General features: G+C 39.0%; 1 protein-coding gene across 1 annotated transcript in view; it reads right to left on the reverse strand.

Annotated features, from left to right (window-relative positions):
• COLEC10 (collectin subfamily member 10) overlaps nucleotides 1-17,463 on the reverse strand; it is a 134,317-nt gene extending 116,854 nt beyond the window's left edge. The window contains exon 1 of the mRNA XM_061439087.1: nucleotides 17,319-17,463. The gene's annotated coding sequence lies outside the window, so the exon portion shown is untranslated. The remainder of the gene's footprint in view (nucleotides 1-17,318) is intronic.
• Nucleotides 17,464-19,235: the final 1,772 nt, after the last annotated feature.

Genomic DNA, 19,235 nt, shown 5'->3' on the forward strand with positions numbered 1-19,235 from the left:
TTTTATTCTCTAAACAGAAATTTATTGAGTGTCTGCTAAGTTCCATATCCTCAGCGGTGTGCAAATGCTTACCTCAACTCTCAGCAAACCCCAAATTTGTTCAGTTTAAGATTAGCATTGTGATAGGGTGAACCCAAGAATAATCTGTGTTTCTTATGAAAAGAGTTTCCTAGCTGTGGGGTAAAGATCAAGACTGTTTACAAAATCTGTGATCTTAAAGATAAAATATTGTGTAAAAAGAAGTCACCTTTCCCTTTCTCTTTTCCTCTCTTCCTCCTTCTTCCCTCCCTTTCTCTTTCTTCCTTCCTTCAGTATTCTTTGAGAGTTTAGTATGCACTAGATTCTATAGTAGAAATCTGAAAACTTTGTATTATCGTGAATACCTCAGACATATTGATAGTTTTGATATTGCACATAAATCCAGTGATTGTTGAGAAGACAACTTAAATGATCCTGTGAAAGCATAAATTGATCCACCGCAGTAAAGCATTAAAGGTTAGTTCCCTAAATTTTAAGGCCTCCAAACTTGTTGTAATATTCTTCTCCATCAGAAAAGATATTATTGAGGATTAATCTCCAATATAAGTATAATATGAATTTATAAATCACGTAGAACTCCTGTAATAATAATATATTGCTTATTAAAAATAATATATTGCTTATTAAAATAATTAACAATAAAGAAATGAGATAAAATAAATGATCTAGTATTTCTTTTTGTACTTCCAAGAATTTCTCTGTGCACACCTCTGGGGTTCTCATACCTTATGTAGAAGACACCTCTTCTATGGGATTTATCTTGGCAAAAGAAGAATATATAACTATAAAATATGGGAAAATATTTTCTTTTTACAAGGCCAACATCTTGAGAAATATTTGGCCAATTTTACACTCTGCCATGCCAAATAAGACTTTACCAGAGATACAATATGCAACAAAAATTTCTCAAAAAATGCAGTACATTTTCTTGAGATGTGTTACCTTTTAATTAAGAGCTGCTAAACCCACTTGCCAAATTCAACAGTAAAGCATAATGGTTAAGCACAAAATCTCTGGGGGCCAATTTCCTGGAATCAGATTTCAACACAACCATCCTTGGATGTGTTACTTAAACTTTTTATGCCTCTATTTCATTTGTAAAAGGTAGAATGATAGTATGCCTATATCATGAAGTAGTTGTGAGGATTAGATAACTCCCCAGCACACACTATGTGCCCTAGAGTTACTTATTTTTTTTTAAACTAACTTTGATAAAGATAGCACTGAAAAGCTAAGCTTTCTTTACTTCATTTGTGAGTAAGTTGTTAAACTACTTTATAATCATCAAGCAAGAGCCAAAGCACAGCCTTCTTGAAGTGCATTTAATCCTTAATCCACAGATAAGCAAATCAAAGGTGATTTACCCAACTTCTCAAAGGAATAGAGCAGGAAATCAAAGTCAGATCCCCATTTGTGCTGTGCCTCCTGAATCTGTCCTTTCTATAGGCTTTATTCTAGCTGCCCACAATCTGTTCTTAAGGGGGAAGGGATCTGCATGGGAGGTTCTGAGCCAGTGGTGCCCCCTCCCTCCCTCGCTTGTCTGTGTTTTATTGAAATGAACCTCAAAGGTGAATTTTAAGGTTGAATGTTGGCAGGAGCATATATCAGGGTATGAAAGGCACTACCCTAAGGAGGCTATTGGAACACTATGTGTGTTTGTATTCAGGAATTCCAAGTTAGTGCTCAATAAGTTTGCTAATTAGATTTTACAAACTGATGCCACTTCTTTTCACTCTTGCTTAATTAGGTAGAAAGGAAGGAAGGAAAAAATGGAGGAAGGCAGGGAGGGAGGAAATGTCGAGTACCTATTATGTGCCAGATATTTAACCATCACAATTCAATGGAGGTGGGCATGGTACAGGAAGAAACTGAGGCTCAGAATGTTGAAGTAACTTTCTCAAGATCACAAAGATATTAAAAGACACAGCCAGGATTTATTATATAGTTGTGTAAGATCATCACACACACATCTGTCTTAATGCCTCCCATGAGACACCCACCATTGCCCAAGCATCCAGTTTTCTGGAAAGATTATCTCCCTGAATAAATGCAAACCTCTGAGCTATCATAGACCCAAAACTCAAGCACAAGCTGAATCTCAGTGACAAAAAATTACTCTTTTGATAATGATTCAGTCAATTTAGCTCTTCCCTGACCCTACAGAATTACATTTACTAGATTACTCATTTTCATGGAAATTATGAAGAATACTAATTCAGAGTAAACTGGGAAAATAGGAAGTTAAGAAGGGGGATGGCATTTGGGACTTTCCAGCCTCCTCAATGAGTTCCCAGAGGCACTCTTTCCCATACCTCTTCTACTCACACTGCTTGCGATTGACTTGAGTCACATTATCATAAAAATATCTTCCCAAAGAGTTCTCAGTTTAAAAAAATTATTGTGTTCCGTAATTCACTTAGAATTCATTGGTTTGCATTTTGAACTGCATTTTCCCATAGGATTAATGGTTTCAGTTTAGCTACCAAAACCTCTCTAACGTATAACATAGCTGAAATGTACTTAGTACCATACTGGTAAAGTGCAAATAATAGACTTGATAAGAAGATTCTTATAATTGCTAAAATTTAATAAATATGATCATAATAATTGCAACCTTGTATCAGGATCTGCATTTAACACAATCTCATGAAAATCTTCGAAGACATACCCCATTTTTATAAAGAAAACTTTCTTGAGCCAGATTAAGTAATTAACAAAAAAACAAATAATTATTCAATTTTCAGGATTTGAACTCAGATCTAATACAAATTTGATATTTCCAGTTCCTCAAACTCTCTGAATGTTAATGTAAGAAAAAAAAAAAAAAAAAAAACTGGCATCAAAGGTAAGAAATTCAATTTTGCTTCCAGGTCTGTTGAAAATATGCTTTTGGCAAGTCCTTTGACTTCCCTGGATTTAATTCACTGGTGAGCTGAACAGTTTGGACAACTGGTCTTTAAATTTATCTCGATTATAAATTTCTCATCCCCTCTAAATGCAGCCCTTTTAAAAACTCTTTGTTCCAGAGCTAAAAATTTTAGAAACTTTTCTTCCTAGTCAATCAAAATATATCTCCCAATAATTTCCAAAAATTTTTCTCCTAGAACCATATGCCCTTCTGCATCCATCCAATCAGTACCAGCATTAGGGAACCCAGAAAGGCTATAGTTAAGTGGGTAGAAATGAAACGAAACTATTACAATTGATATTTACTTATTTGATACAGATCTGAGTTCAGTAGGAACATAGAGGAACTCTGTATGTCTGTCTGGAATATATTAGTGATGGTGTGGTAGGCTGTACTCAAGTATTAATAGGAATAAAGACTAATATCCTAGGGGCTTAACACAAATTTACTTTTCACTCAAGTAAATTTCAGTGTGGTTTGGTGATATTTCTATGCAACTCTCTCCCAAGTGATAAACTAGGAGCCAGGTTGCTTCCAACTTACAGTTTTGTCATCTTTGATCCTTCACTTATAACTACATAGACAAAAACAGAAAATGGAAAATCATGCATAAAGTTTTGTGGCTAGGGTTGTAAATCACTTTTATCACTTTTGATCACATTTCCCTGACAAGAACTCAGTCACATGGTCCTAGCTCCTTGCAATACTGACTGGGAAATGTACTCTTTCAGTACTTCCACAGATCAAATTGTTTGGTGCTCAAATTGCATTACGTTTCTTATAAGAACTCAGGGAGTTTACATTGCAGAGTTGCAAATAAGTTAAGATTTGAAAAATGAGCAGGAGTTTTACAGATGATAAATCTGATGGAGGTGTTTGGGTTAAAAAGAAATTCCTGAGCAAAGATCTAGACAGACCCAAAGGAAGAACACGGCAGGTCCAGAGACCAGTATTTGTTACCTAAATATTTATTGGGTCCATATCATCCATCAGTTCCTTTGCTTAGTGCTGTACTTATCTTGGGAAAACTGGATGTCTCAGCAAGAGTTCTCTCTAAGACAAATCCTTGAGTGAAGATTCTGTATTTAGAAAGTGGTTCCCCAAAGCAAAAGTGAACACACGGGAAAGTGAAACAGAAAAGGAAGAGAAAAAAAAAAAAAGAAAAGGAAGAGAAGCCAGTATGAGGTTGCATCTTCTAATTGGCTACTGATACAAGCAACATGTCACTTGAGCCTGAGGCTTGAAGACTTATGTGTCTCATAACTGCTCTAAAAAGATTTGAAGTTGTGCACAAAAGATGTCCAATAGCATCCTCTTCCAGCACCATCCACCCTTATATTACTCAGATCCACTTTCGCCTTCCATTAGTCCAATCCAGGACAAAATTCCATTTCAAAGGTAGTTAGTTATTAAAAGTAGATTAAGGGTACAACTCCAGTTCCTGCTATTGTAACTGGTACCAGAGCACATGATTTTAATTCATTCTCTTACTCATATACTATCTGTTATGGGCTGAATGCTTACGTCCCCCCAAAACGTATGCACTGAATCCCTAGCCCTCAATGTGACTACATTTGGAGATAAGGCCTCTACAAGTAAGGTTAAATGAAGTCACAGGGTTAGGCCCTAATCTAGTAGGATTATAATTAAGAGAAACCAAGGAGCTTGCTCTCTCCCCCTCTTTCATCACCTGCACCAAGGAAAGGCCAGGTGAGCACACAATGAGAAGGAAACCATCTACAAGCCAGGAGGACAGCTTTCACCAGGAACACATGGACTACCACCTTGATCCTGAATTTCGCAGCTTCTAGAACTGGGAGAAACAGATTTCTGGTGTTTAAGGCATTTAGTCTCTGGATTTGATTATAGCAGCCTGAGAAAACTGACACAAGCTATTCCAAATCCTGAAAGATCATGCTGTGAAAGTGCTGAACTCAATATGCCAGCAAATTTGGAAAACTCAGCAGTGGCCACAGAACTGGAAAAGGTCAGTTTTCATTCCAATCCCAAAGAAAGGCAATGCCAAAGAATGCTCAAACTACCACACAATTGCACTCATCTCATATGCTAGTAAAGTAATGCTCAAAATTCTCCAAGCCAGGCTTCAGCAATATGTGAACCGTGAACTTCCTGATGCTCAAGCTGGTTTTAGAAAAGGCAGAGGAACCAGAGATCAAAGAGCCAACATCTGCTGGATCATGGAAAAAGCAAGAGAGTTCCAGAAAAACATCTATTTCTGGTTTATTGACTATGCCAAAGCCTTTGACTCTGTGGATCACAATCAACTGTGGAAAATTCTGAAAGAGATGGGAATACCAGACCACCTGATCTGCCTCTTAAGAAATCTGTATGCAGGTCAGGAAGCAACAGTTAGAACTGGACATGGAACAACAGATTGGTTCCAAATAGGAAAAGGAGTACGTCAAGGCTGTATATTGTCACCCTGTTTATTTAATTTATATGCAGAGTACATCATGAGAAATGCTGGGCTGGAAGAAACACACACTGGAATCAAGATTGCCAGGAGAAATATCAATAACCTCAGATATGCAGATGACACCACCCTTATGGCAGAAAGTGAAGAGGAACTAAAAAGCCTCTTGATGAAAGTGAAAGTGGAGAGTGAAAAAGTTGGCTTAAAGCTCAACATTCAGAAAACGAAGATCATGGCATCCCGTCCCATCACTTCATGGGAAATAGATGGGGAAACAGTGGAAACAGTGTCAGACTTTATTTTCCTGGGTGCCAAAATCACTGCAGATGGTGACTGCAGCCATGAAATTAAAAGACGCTTACTCCTTGGAAGGAAAGTTATGACCAACCTAGATAGCATATTCAAAAGCAGAGACATTACTTTGCAAAAAAAAGGTCCATCTGGTCAAGGCTATGGTTTTTCCTGTGATCATGTATGGATGTGAGAGTTTGACTGTGAAGAAGGCTGAGTGCTGAAGAATTGATGCTTTTGAACTGTGGTGTTGGAGAAGACTCTTGAGAGTCCCTTGGACTGCAAGGAGATCCAACCAGTCCATTCTGAAGGAGATCAGCCCTGGGATTTCTTTGGAAGGAATGATGCTAAAGCTGAAACTCCAGTACTTTGGCCACCTCATGTGAAGAGTTGACTCATTGGAAAAGACTCTGATGCTGGGAGGGATTGAGGGCAAGAGGAGAAGGGGACGACAGAGGATGAGATGGCTGGATGGCATCACAGACTCAATGGACGTGAGTCTGAGTGAACTCCGGGAGTTGGTGATGGACAGGGAGGCCTGGCGTGCTGTGATTCATGGGTCGCAAAGAGTCGGACACGACTGAGCGACTGATCTGATCTGTTCTGATCTGATCCATTGAATATTTTCCTCGCCGGTTTTTGGTTGGTCTAGTGGTCTTTCATAGGAGTCAAGGTTGCTTGCCTAATGATACAGTCTAGACCTTCACTCCTGAGGACTTAGGACTCATGCCTTTGTTAGGTCATGGCCTGACATGACATACACTGGCCCATTCATCATAATCAGTGGATACAGAACCCCAAGTAAATAGTCCGGTTAATAAACACTCCAACTTACCTCCTCTGTATAGTAACAATGCTAGCTCCTTATGGAAACTATGATCAGTTACCCACACCAGTGCTATAATCATTTTCTCACTTGCTGGTTCACTAGCATGAAGATTCCAGAATGACTAAAAGGTTACTCTAGCTTCACAAAGAGTAGAGCTCTTCCTTTTTCCTTTGGAGGTAAATCCTTTAGGAAAATAGTTCCTCAAGTCCATCAGAGTCCGAGCACAAATTTTACATGTGAATTTCAAAAAACAGTGCCTATTTTATGTCAATCTCTTGCTTCTTGGATTCATGTATTTCACCTGTTGCAGACACAGCAGCATCTCTTGATCCTTGACTCAAATTATTTACTCTATTCTGACGATAATGCTGAAACCCTGAGGGCAATATTACTGAGCTGGCACATTAGTTGAGTGTTTAATAAGCATTTCCACTATTCTAACAGGCTTTTTGATGATTGAATCTAAAATAAGTAGATCCCACAGTTATGATGGTATTTTAAGCATTTTGTAAGCCTTTAATTGTGGTCCTAGTTGTAGCACTGAAGGCAGAAAAGGCAAACCCATATCTTTATATACAATAATTCCAGGAAAAATAAATGATCTCTCCCTCCAGGGTGGAAAAGGTTTGGTGCAATCAATCAGCACCAAGCTGACTGGTTTCACTGAGGGAGGAGCCCATTAATGGTGCTGTCCACAAGTTAGAAGCATAGACTAGGGAAAAGTTGGTTGGTGTGGGTGAAACACTGGATATATACAGTTCACTTTAGATATGTAGAGTTTGAAGAATGGGTTAGGAATTTAGATTTATACATTCAGAAGATAATTGGGAATATCAGTATGGAGTTCAAGAGTGAGACCCTGGGCTGAGTAAGGTGGGGAATGAATAGCCTATAGATGGTCTACTCAGAATAAAAACTTCAGTCTCAGAGAGATTGCTATTCATTCCCGTAGTCCTCTCAAGGATAATTCTTGGCAACTGTAAAGGAAAAGGGAGAAGACTGAAACTGAAGCAACTTCAGTCTGTGACACTAGGAAAGGTGATATATTAAGAGGATTCTTGGGATTTTTACTCTTGTTTTCCCTGATCATATAGCTGAAGTTGCTAGAATAGATGGTGGGTATCAATGCTGAACCAGTACTTCATGTGGAAGAAACTATTTCCCTAAGGATCAGAAAAGTTCTCCACACTTACTTTTCCTGTAAATAACAATAACAGCTAACCACTTTTGAGTGCTTAATATATCAGCTATCATTTGAGTCTAGAACTTCCCTAAAAGTAGGCTGCTTGCTGTGATGGGTTATGGTTTGGTTGAACAAATGTTCTGGTTTTCCCAGTAATATTTTCAGTCTCATACTTCAGTAATATTTCAATCACCCAGTAATATTTCAGGGCCCTCCTTCCAGGTAGCTCAAATGGTAAAGAATCTGCCTGCAATGCAGAAGACGTGGCTTAAATCCCTGGGTCAGGAAGAAGGGTTAAATCCCTGGAGAAGGGCATGGCAACCCACTCCAGGATTATTGCCTAGAGAATCCCATGGACAGAGGAGCCTGGTGGGCTACAGTCCATGGGGTCACAAAGAGTCGGACACGACTGGGTGACTAACAGACATACCCACATTTCATTTTCTGCCTAGGGTACCAATCCGGGTGCTATTATTAATGTGCCCAATTTCATTCTCAGAAGTGTTGATATCTATATTATCCAGTCCTCCCAGTTATAAATATGGTAAGATATCCAGTCCTCCTAGTTGTAAATATGGTAAGATATTGATCCCTTCAAGGAGGCTAGACAGCTTACCACAGTTGGGAAACCCCAAGTTAGTATTCTCTGGCCTCATCCATTTGTCTTAGTGTGCTCGGCAATGTTACAATTTTTAATGTGTGCAACAATGTGAAAAAGGTAGAGAATCTGGGCAACTTGCTTGGTATTATCATCTCAATTTTAGAGGTAAGGATATGGCTTAAGTGGCACAACCAAGATCAAACTGGAAAAGAGAAGATAAAAATCCAGATCCCTCTAAATGATATCATCTTGCTTTCCAAGCATCCTAAAAAGGACATCCAGTTAATTCATCCTATGCTCAGGGATGCCAATCACATACTCATTCTGTTTATGCTGAAATCATTTTGGGACAATGATATGAGACTCTATTGGAAAGAGAAATACTTCTTACTTTTTGGAAATAATTGTGCCATTTGGGACCCAACCAAGTATTTCAGACAAGTATTAAAACCAGTGAGCTAGAATCTGATACAGAGTATAATTTATTCTGCATACAATTTACATTTATGTGGTTCCTGACTTTGAATCCTCACATCACACTGAAACACAGCTCTCTTGTCAAGCATAGTTTCAAAGTGACTCAGCAGGTAAAGAATCTGCTTGCATTGCAGGAGATGCAGGTTTGATCCCCAGGTCAGGAAGATTCCCTGGAGTAGGATATGGCAACCTACTCTAGTATTCTTGCTTGTTAAAATCCATGAACAGAGGAGCCTGGTGGGCTATACTCTATGTGATCACAAAGGGTCGGACATGACAGCATCCGTGCACAACTTATTTACAAGTAGTTGAAAAACACAATCTGATAAAGACTTCGACTTCTTCTCTCCATTGTAACTGGTAACACAAAGAGCTTTCCTGAATGTTTATCTATACATTTCAGTCACCAAAATAGTAATGATATTCTCTTTGTAGTAGCAAGAATATTTCTCTTTGCAAAGTGTAAGTTCAATTGGAACGAAGTGAGTGAAGAGAAAATTAAATCACATATGATTATGGAAAGAACTTTCCTGCCCTAACTCATCCAAAGTTACTCACTTACTAAGTGGAAGAGTAGGGAATTAAAGCCAGATTTCAGTTCAGTTCAGTTCAGTCGCTCAGTTGTGTCCGACTCTTTGCAATCCCATGAATCACAGCACACCAGGCCTCCCTGTCCATCACCATCTCCCGGAGTTCACCCAAACTGATGTCCATCGAGTCGGTGATGCCATCCAGCCATCTCATCCTCTGTCATCCCCTTCTCCTCCTGCCCCCAATCCCTCCCAGCATCAGGGTCTTTTCCAATGAGTCAACTCTTCACATGAGGTGGCCAAAGTATTGGAGTTTCAGCTTCAGCATCAGTCCTTCCAACGAACAACCAGGACTGATCTCCTTCAGAATGGACTGGTTGGATCTCCTTGCAGTCCAAAGGACTCTCAAGAGTCTTCTCCAGCACCACAGTTCACAAGCATCAATTTTTCATGAAAGAAAGCTCAGCTTTCTTCACAGTCCAACTCTCACATCCATACATGACCACTGGAAAAACCATAGCCTTGACTAGACGGACCTTTGTTGGCAAAGTAATAGCTCTGCTTTTGAATATGCTATCTAGGTTGGTCATAACTTTCCTTCCAAGGAATAAGCGTCTTTTAATTTCATGGCTGCAGTCACCATCTGTAGTGATTTTGGAGCCCCCCAAAATAAAGTCTGACACTGTTTCCACTGTTGCCCCGTCTATTTCCCATGCAGTGATGGGACCAGATGCCATGATCTTCGTTTTCTTAATATTGAGCTTTAAGCCAACTTTTTCACTCTCCTCTTTCACTTTCATCAAGAGGCTTTTTAGTTCCTCTTCACTTTCTGCCATAAGGGTGGTGTCGTCTACATACTGTACTCTTATTGAAATTTGTGCTTTCCTTTCAATGTCCTACTCCTCATTTCCTGGCCAAACTTTTCTACTATGATACTAATTTTTAAAAGCCTCAACTCCATCACCTAATGCATTCTGACTTAAGAGTAACCCCTAGGAAACCTGAGACCCCTGTGCCTCATTCACATGGAAGCTTTTTATTCTCCCTTATTCACTCAGGCTCAGGGTTGACAGGAAGACCGGGGCTCTCCCCACGATCACAATGATCTGTAGGCCATGACTCTTCCACTCTTTTGTTAACATCTCGTATCCTGTGTGAATTCACCCATGTGAATTTCATGTGAACTTGTCATGGTCTTCACCACTCTCTCTGAATTCATGATTGGCTTCACCACAAAGCCCACTATCTTCCTCTCCACCACATTTCCTGCAATCATTCTTAACAGCCTCAACATTTCTATCTATCCATCACAGTGGTCTATACCCCACCTCAATTACATTCATATGAACATCCTTTCTGCCAAATAACTGGGCCATTTTGGAAACGTCCTATGATTCCAATTCACTTACTCTTAATATACACAATGAACCAGATCTCCATTACTTTCCTTCACCTCTTCTTTTTAAAAATTTTTTTCAGCTGCACCCTTGGGCATGTGGGACCTTAGTACCCAAATCAGAGATTGAACCTGTGCCCTGCACCCCAGCCCAACCACATCTGAAGGCAGAGTCTTAACCCCTGGGCTGCTGGGGAAGTCCCTCCCCTATCAGTTTTAAAAACATCCATCACCCTCTTCTGCATTGTGCTCCCTTCCCTGCTTAGATCTCATCTTCAGAAGTGCTCTCACTTCCTTGCAAACACTTTTAAATCACTTTCCCCTCCTCTTTATCTTACTCTGCCATTCTTTGCCGGGTGAAACTCAAGCTTGATTAAACTCAGCTATCCTATTGCTCTGTGCTTGCACCTAAGAGGCTATATGTTGCTGGAAGAAAGGACACAGGTATGCTGATAGACCTCATTTTAATTTATGAACTCTGCAATGCCTGATAATCCTACCACACTTCTCCAGAAAAATTACTTCCCTATTCTCCACTCTAACACTCTTTTCTGATAGCCACCCTTTCCTTCTATCTCATTCTCAGCTGAAAACATTGCAGGATAATTTCCCCCAAAACAATCAGGAAAGAAACAATTTCATCTTCTTCTCTCTGATGCTAGCACTTCCTTCTGTTTGCCTCTTCTTCTTGCCATTGTCTTCTTTCTGTTTTAGTGGATCAGGTATCCTGCTCTCGTAGAAAGCCTTCCCCTTCATTGGTGCTCTGGAGGCCACAATATTCCCTTTCTTTACTGCACATCATTTTCTTCCTCACCACAGGATCATTCATATTTGCCTACAAATTTGCTGGTAGTTCATGGGCTTTCCTGGTGGTTCAGATGGTAAAGAATCTGCCTATAATGTAGGAGACCTGGGTTCGATCCCTGGGTTGGGAAATTCCTCTGGAGAATGAAATGGCAATCACTCCAATATTCTGGCCTGGAGAATTCCATGGACAGGCAGAGGAACCTAGTGGGTTACAGTCCTTGGGGTCGCAAAGAGTCAGACACAACTAAGCGACTAACTCACTTTCATGCCTTAATACTCATCTTTTAAAAAGACCGCATAATTCTTTTCAGTTTTCATTTTGGTATCTGCTCCATTTTAAAGAACCCTCTATACTCACTGCTTCCCCTTCCTCACATTCTATTTGTTCTTAGTGTGACTGTAACTGAACAGCCATTAACTGAAATAATTTTTTTCAGGGTCACCAACATCTTCCATCTTCCCAAAGTCAATGGCAAATTTTCTGTTCCCCCTTTTCTCAACATCTTAGTGAAGTGAAGTGAAATCGCTCAGTCGTGTCCGACTCTTTGTGACCCTGTGGACTGTAGCCTACCAGGCTTCTCCATCCATGGGATTCCCAGGCAAGAATACTGGGGTGGGTTACCATTTCCTTCTCCAGGAGATCTTCCCGACCCAGGGATCATACCTGGGTCTCCCACATTGGAGGCAGATGCTTTAACCTCTGAGCTACCAGGGAAGCTCCAACATCTCAGTAGGAGTCAACAAATCTGACTAATCTTATCTCTTAATTTCATTTTCAAGGTTTTTGAGACCATATTTATACAGTGTTTTTTCTCCCTTCTTGGGACATTCTTTTTCAATTTCCTTTACTGGCTCCTTCTCTTTTTTCAGATCTATAAATATAGGAAACTCTTAGGGCTCTGTCCTCAGCCTTTGTCTGTTCTCTAGAACACACATCCTGAGGCAATTTTAACTATTCCCATGGCTTCAAATGTCATCTGAATGCCGATTTTCCTCATACAAAGTACTGCAATTAATCTCGATGAATAAACAAATGAATGGCAAAAGGGCAATCATTTCCATAATCTTGTATGTATCTCGTATATGTCTTACTGTGTAACCTTGGGAAAATTACTTAATGCATTTATGCCTCAATTGGTAACATTACTTAATGTCTGGAGTTCTTATGAAAATTAAATGATAATGTACCCAAAGCACTTAGCCTAGTGCCTGACAAACAGGAAGCACTCAATAAATTCGAACACAACAATACATATTAGTTATATCAGGGATGGGCTATTATTAGAAAACACAATTAAGCCAAACAAAACCAAGTTCTTAAATTTTCATCTCAAGATCATATTTACAAGAATATCACAATCACTTGGCATTTCAGGAACTTCTATTCATGAGCTTTTGTATTTAATTAAACTTTTTTTTCAGCCAAAGTGATGGTTTCATTGCTCCTCCACACATGACCAAAACCAACCTGTCCCCTCTATCACATATAAGAACGGAGTCAACTGATGATGCTCATGGCCCATAGTTAACATAAAAAAATTACTCATAAACTTTGAGTGTCACCATAAAATAAAACTAAACAAAAATATTGATAGGAAACTGCTTTAAAACGGGGAGGGAGGTGGGAGGGGGGTTCAGGATGGGGAACGCATGTACACCTGTGGTGGATTCATGTTGATGAATGGCAAAACCAATACAATATTGTAAAGTAAAAATAATAATAATAAATAAATGATAAATGGTTAAAAAAAAAAGAATGGAATCAACTGAATAGACACTTAGGGTAGGTGTTAATTATTAAATACATACATGGGGTTGAAGTCTATCCACAATGGGAATAACTGGAATATTTACTCCCTTTGGGGAATATTAGCAAAAGGAAAACATAACTGATTTCTTTTAAATTCTTACAGTTTTATAGGGATGCAAACAATTTTTACCTACAATGTCTCATTTTATCTGTAAATCAATCGTGTGAGGTGGCAGGAAGACTATAATTTTTATCTTATAGTTGAAAACAGTGAGGTTAATTGACTCCCATGGTTTATAATTGGCAAATCCATACCTGGAAAAAAACAGGTCTTGATTGCTAGTCTGCTGAACATTCTAGCACTAGTTCTCAGTGCTTTGCCTCGGTAGATATTGTGATGAACTGATTTTATTATATGAAATAGAACAGGTTGTTCTTCACTTGGTAACACCAACACCTCTATTTTATTGCCATCCAAAAGATTTCCTTAATACCCCTTGACTGAGAAGCTGCACTTATCTGTGCTTTAGTCTACTGTATATAACTTTAGAAACCATGAAATCTGGTACATTAACACTTGAGAGTTTCCATAAGGCAGAAGACACCCAGACACTCACCAGTTATAAAGCATGACCAATGAAGGAGAAAGGGGCATGACAAAAGCAGAGCCTACAGAGAGATTTCCTTACGAAGCCTAGAGTAGACAGCAGGTTCAGAATCACTCAGAGCCGGGTCTTCATCACCTTGTCATGGCATTCGAAGAAAAACAAACTTTTGAGTGTATTTTCTCAACTAAAACCAAGGACCCTAAAATCTAACTCACAGCATCATCATGAGGATTAGTGCCTAACATATTACTGCTGCTTAATAAGCATTTGTTCCTGCCTCAATTCCCACAAAAACCACTGGTTCATTTGGGTTAAAGACGTCACCCTGCAGGAAGAGGGAAGACCAGTTCCAACTGGGCATTTTATTACCAAGTGCAGCAGAGAGTAATTAAAATCAAATGTGTACCCTTGTTTTGTTCTTTGTTTTGAATGCATTCATCTTGTTTTTGAAAACCGTCAATTACAATGCAGGAAAAAAGCTGTATGAAAGGTATTAGAATGTTTATATTCCTCAGCCTACTGAAAATGTCATTTTAAAAGTAAAAGTTTAAGAAAAATTTGATCGAGTTTAATTTGAATAAGAAATGAACTCTTAGACAAGTATTGCTTTGATTCTCTCAATGAGATTTTTGCTGATAAATGAACATAATCTCATGTATTATATACAGAGACTCCTTTAAAAATCTGCCATTAGCCTTTCAAAAATGTCATCTTTTACTCATCCACATCACGGTTTTTCTCCCTCAAATAGCCCCTAATTACTAGAAAGGAAAGAAGAAAAAGGACTAGGATATGAACTGTATTACTTTTCAGAATCTAGAAATCTGCTTAAGATGTATTTTCATAATTATAGCTTACACAGATATCCTGGAAGTAAAAGACACTGAGTATTTCTAATTATCTCATAGATTATCAAGTTAGAAGAGAAAATGGCCAAAATACTTAAATGAGCACCTTCTTGTGAGGATCAAACTGATTAAATAACCTTTATGAGCAAAAGAGAATTTCCACATTCACATCATAAATGGATCTATTAACTTTTAAAAATCTTTTTATTTTGTATTGGGGTATAGTCTCTTAACTTTTAATATTGTTTTGAAGTTTGAACTCTTAAGCTGTAAAAGTTGTAAGTTTTAAAATGGTTTTACTCATAGCACATATAAATTACTTTTTGGTCAGAAAAGATATTTCAGATTTATTTCATAACAATCCAGCCACAGGGTGTTATTTTAGTCCCACTTAGCGGACAGCTAGAAAATGAATATCACAGATATAAGTAATCTGTCCAGGATATACTTCAAATAAGTGGAATGAATAGTTTGAACTTGAGTCTGGGTCTCTTGAGCTCACTTTGCCAGTGCTTTTCACTATTCACTTTGCTTTAGACTTACAAGACTTTGATTTGAGTCCCATATTAGTTGCTTCTGGGCAGTAACTTTGTGTAAGTCAACTAACTTCTCTGAAGCTCAGGTATCTTTTTTTAAATTTAATTTTATTTTTGGAGAAGACTCTTGAGAGTCCCTTGGACTGCAAGGAGATCCAACCAGTCCATTCTGAAGGAGATCAGCCCTGGGATTTCTTTGGAAGGAATGATACTAAAGCTGAAACTCCAGTACTTTGGCCACCTCATGTGAAGAGTTGACTCATTGGAAAAGACTCTGATGCTGGGAGGGATTGGGGGCAGGAGGAGAAGGGGACGACAGAGGATGAGATGGCTGGATGGCATCACTGACTCAATGGACGTGAGTCTCAGTGAACTCCGGGAGTTGGTGACGGACAGGGAGGCCTGGTGTGCTGCGATTCATGGGGTCGCAAAGAATTGGACATGACTGAGCGACTGATCTGATCTGATCTGATCTGATTTTTCAATATTGTACAATTGTATTTGTCAATTGCATCTCAATATAGGGATGGTGGGAAACCTCATCTCATTCGGGTTCTTTCTTTATGTCTTCAGTTGTAGATCTTTTCTAGTAGGTTTTGGTCTTTTTCTTAGATGGTTATTCTGCAGATAGTTGTGATCTAGGTGTGCTCCTGAGAGGAGATGAATTCAGTGTCTTTCTATTTTGCCATTTTGCTAATGCAAAAAAAAGAAAAAGAAACAGCAACATACCCTCAGGTATCTTTCTTTTCAGGTGGGTAAAGTAATATCTAGTTTCCTTTCAAGGATTTAGAAAGAGCAAAGGACATAATGAATATTAAAACACTTCACAACAGATTTTAATATTCCCATTAAAAAGTCAAACAGTTATAGAGACTGACTGCCTGGCAAATGGAAATAACAAGACCCCTAGTGAGCCTCAGATATAAATATAGGTCTAAATTCTTATTTTTTCACTTCCTAGCTTTGTACCTGACCCACATTCCTTATTTTCTGAGGATCGCTTTCCTCACTTGTAAAACTGGCATACACAATAAGTGCTGCTCCATGATCTGTGCCCGATTTACTCCCTTTTAAACTGAAGTAGTTATTATTCAGGTTTTATTATATTCTGGATATTTGTTTAAAGACAAATTTAATAGCTACTCAGCCAAGGCATACTTGCCTTCTTTGCTAGTGGTGGTGGTTTCGTCACTAATTCGAGTCCGACTCTTGTGACCTCATGGACTGTAGCCCTCCAGGCTCCTCTGTCCATGGGATTTTCCAGGCAAGAATCCTGGAGTGGGTTGCCATTTCCTTCTCCAGGGGCTCTTCCTGATCTAGGGATTGAACCTGGGTCTCCTGCATTGCATGCAGATTCTTTGCTGAGCCACCAGGGAAGCCCTTCTTTAGTGTGATCAGATTTCATCTTGTAACTGCAAATCCCACCCTCACATTACAGACAGGTCTATCAGACTGAATAAAATAGAAGTAATTTATACCCTTTTCAGTGGAAAACAAAACACAACAAAAGCCTATCCTGAGATTCAAGCAGATGAGAGGAAGATTTGAGAGAGAAAAGAAAAGATCTGTATGAAAATGAAACTTTGGCCCAGCTGCCAAGCATACGGAGAAGCACAGAGGTTTTGATCACTGGGTAAAGAGCAGCCTGTGGGGATCCTCTCTGTGTGCAAAACAGTGCACTTGGACCACCTGGGAAGGTGTGAGGCTTAGACACCTGAGCCACAGGGATGACAGTGGCATTGAAAGATCTCAGAGAAGCTTGCTAACGCAAACTAGCTTTCCCTAAAGGCCCTGTTAAAAAGCCACCCATGGTCAAGTTTGAGCATCAAAATATCTATTTGCTTTCCTGGTTTCTGTATTATTTGATTCTCAAATTCCTTCTTGCAAAAGCAGCACATGTCCAAATAAAAATTCTGTAAATACAAGGGCAGCCAAGACTCATATCTTGCCATCACTCCCCCAAACTGCTCTTGAGAGGAACCTGGCACAACCCACCCACGAAATCTCCGGCTGAGACCCTGGCAGAAAACAGACTGCTTCACGCATTAGCAGCCCAGAGTTATTTTGGGTCTGCCACTTACCAGCAATGTGTGCTTGTGGGGGTCACTTAACCTTTCTGGGCTTCTGCTTCTTATCTATAAATCTACGAGGCTGGGCTGAAGACTGAATATCTGTCAGATCCTTCTTGTCCCAGTGTTCTCTGATCCAACTTATGAACCAATAATAAGGATTCCCAAACTAAAACAAAGTCAATGTTGCCTCCAATTTGGAATGCACTGACGTGATGTTACTAGATTTAGTGTATCTGTGGAGAGGGGGGAAAAAAAAAAAAAACAGTTTACCGGCAGCCTGGGTGAGTCAAAAGGCCAAGCTATTTTTGGTAAAGACCACTAAACAGGCTTGGGCATTTATATGCACTTTCTCAGCAACAGGACACAGGCATCTTGCCCACATTCCAGGGAAAGACCTACCAACACCTTTGCTACAGTCCAGTAGTGAAATAAACGTACTTAGCTGAATAAGGACAACTCACAGTGAATGCTGGTTTTTGTTGTTTTTGTTTTTTTTTTTTTTGCAGTCTGCAAGTTGGTTATCTTGTCAAGCTGGTAGTCATCAGGTGGGACTCACAGCTTCAGTAGGGGAGTTAAGAAGCATTTCTGGACTACTTTTTTTTTCCATTTGCCTATACTAAATTGAATTAAGAAGTCATCACCTTATAAAGATCCCTGTGGCGAGGGCTAAGAAATACAGTGACCATCGTATATTGAGTTTGGATGACAACTGTGTAAATGACAGGCCGACAAATGGTCTTTCTAGTACATAAGGATGATTAGGATAAAGAATATGTTTTCCTTTTATCATCAAAACTTTGAACATTTCAGGTAGTGCAGCTCTGATGGAGAGAGCTAACTCCAGGCTGTAAAGTATCATTTACTGATGCTAAGTAACCCGACTGGGTGGTGCATTTGGAAACCGCCAAGAGAATCAATTCTAAAAGTTCTCTTCACCAAGAAAACACTTTCCTTGTATCTATGTGAGCTGATGGATGATAAAACTTATGGTGATTAATTTTTCATAATAAGGTCAGTCAAGTCACAAAGCTATAAACATTCAACTTACACAGGGCTGTCTGTCAGGGATGACTCAGTAAAATTAAAAGGGAAAAAGGTTTATAAGGAAAATGTTTAATGAAAATTAATCAATTTTAAGAAAAAAAAGTGCTAACACCCATAGTTAGCACGTTAATGAGGCAGCAGAATACGGCATTTAGAAGTGAGAATTTGAAAACCACAGTGTTGAAATGTGAATTCCAGCTCTGTCTCTTTTATTCACTCTGACACCTTGGGCAAGAGATAGCCTCTGGGAGACTCAGTTTTCCTATCTGTATAATGGTGAGAATCACTGCACCTAATGTGAATATAAATACACATATGATGCAGTCAGCATACAGGCTAATGCATAAGCACTAAGTCAACACTATCAGCATTAATAATCTATTACAAAAGTAAACTTTGAATTATGCTTTGTATAATTATATACTTTGTATCTTTTGCATTAGGTATTGTGTTGTAAAAAGTTAACCAGATTTACCCTCAACTCTGATAAACATGACCCTCTGAAGACACAGGGGCTTGGTCAAGCCATCTTCCAACCACCAGGGAACTGAGAAAAGGAGGTGACACTGAGAAAACAGATGGAAGAAATGTAGAAAGAACAGTCAGGCTGCTAAAGCATTATTTATACTACAGTGTCATTTAGATTCTTGATCTAGGAAAAGAAACTTTAGTCTTGAAATGTTCAGTTGTGTAAGCTAAGGAGTTTCTCTATTTTAGTTGAGCAAGCTTTAGATATATCTTATGCTACTTACAAAAAAAAAAAACAAACACCAAACCAATGCCTATTGGATCCTTGCTAAAAATGCAGTTTCCTTGACCTTCCAATCTTCAAGAGTGGTTCTAAGGAATTCAGAATCCTTAATGAAGTCCCCAAGTGATTCT

The sequence above is a fragment of the Bos javanicus genome, chromosome 14 (assembly GCF_032452875.1).
Source record: "Bos javanicus breed banteng chromosome 14, ARS-OSU_banteng_1.0, whole genome shotgun sequence".
Taxonomy (NCBI): domain Eukaryota; kingdom Metazoa; phylum Chordata; class Mammalia; order Artiodactyla; family Bovidae; genus Bos; species Bos javanicus.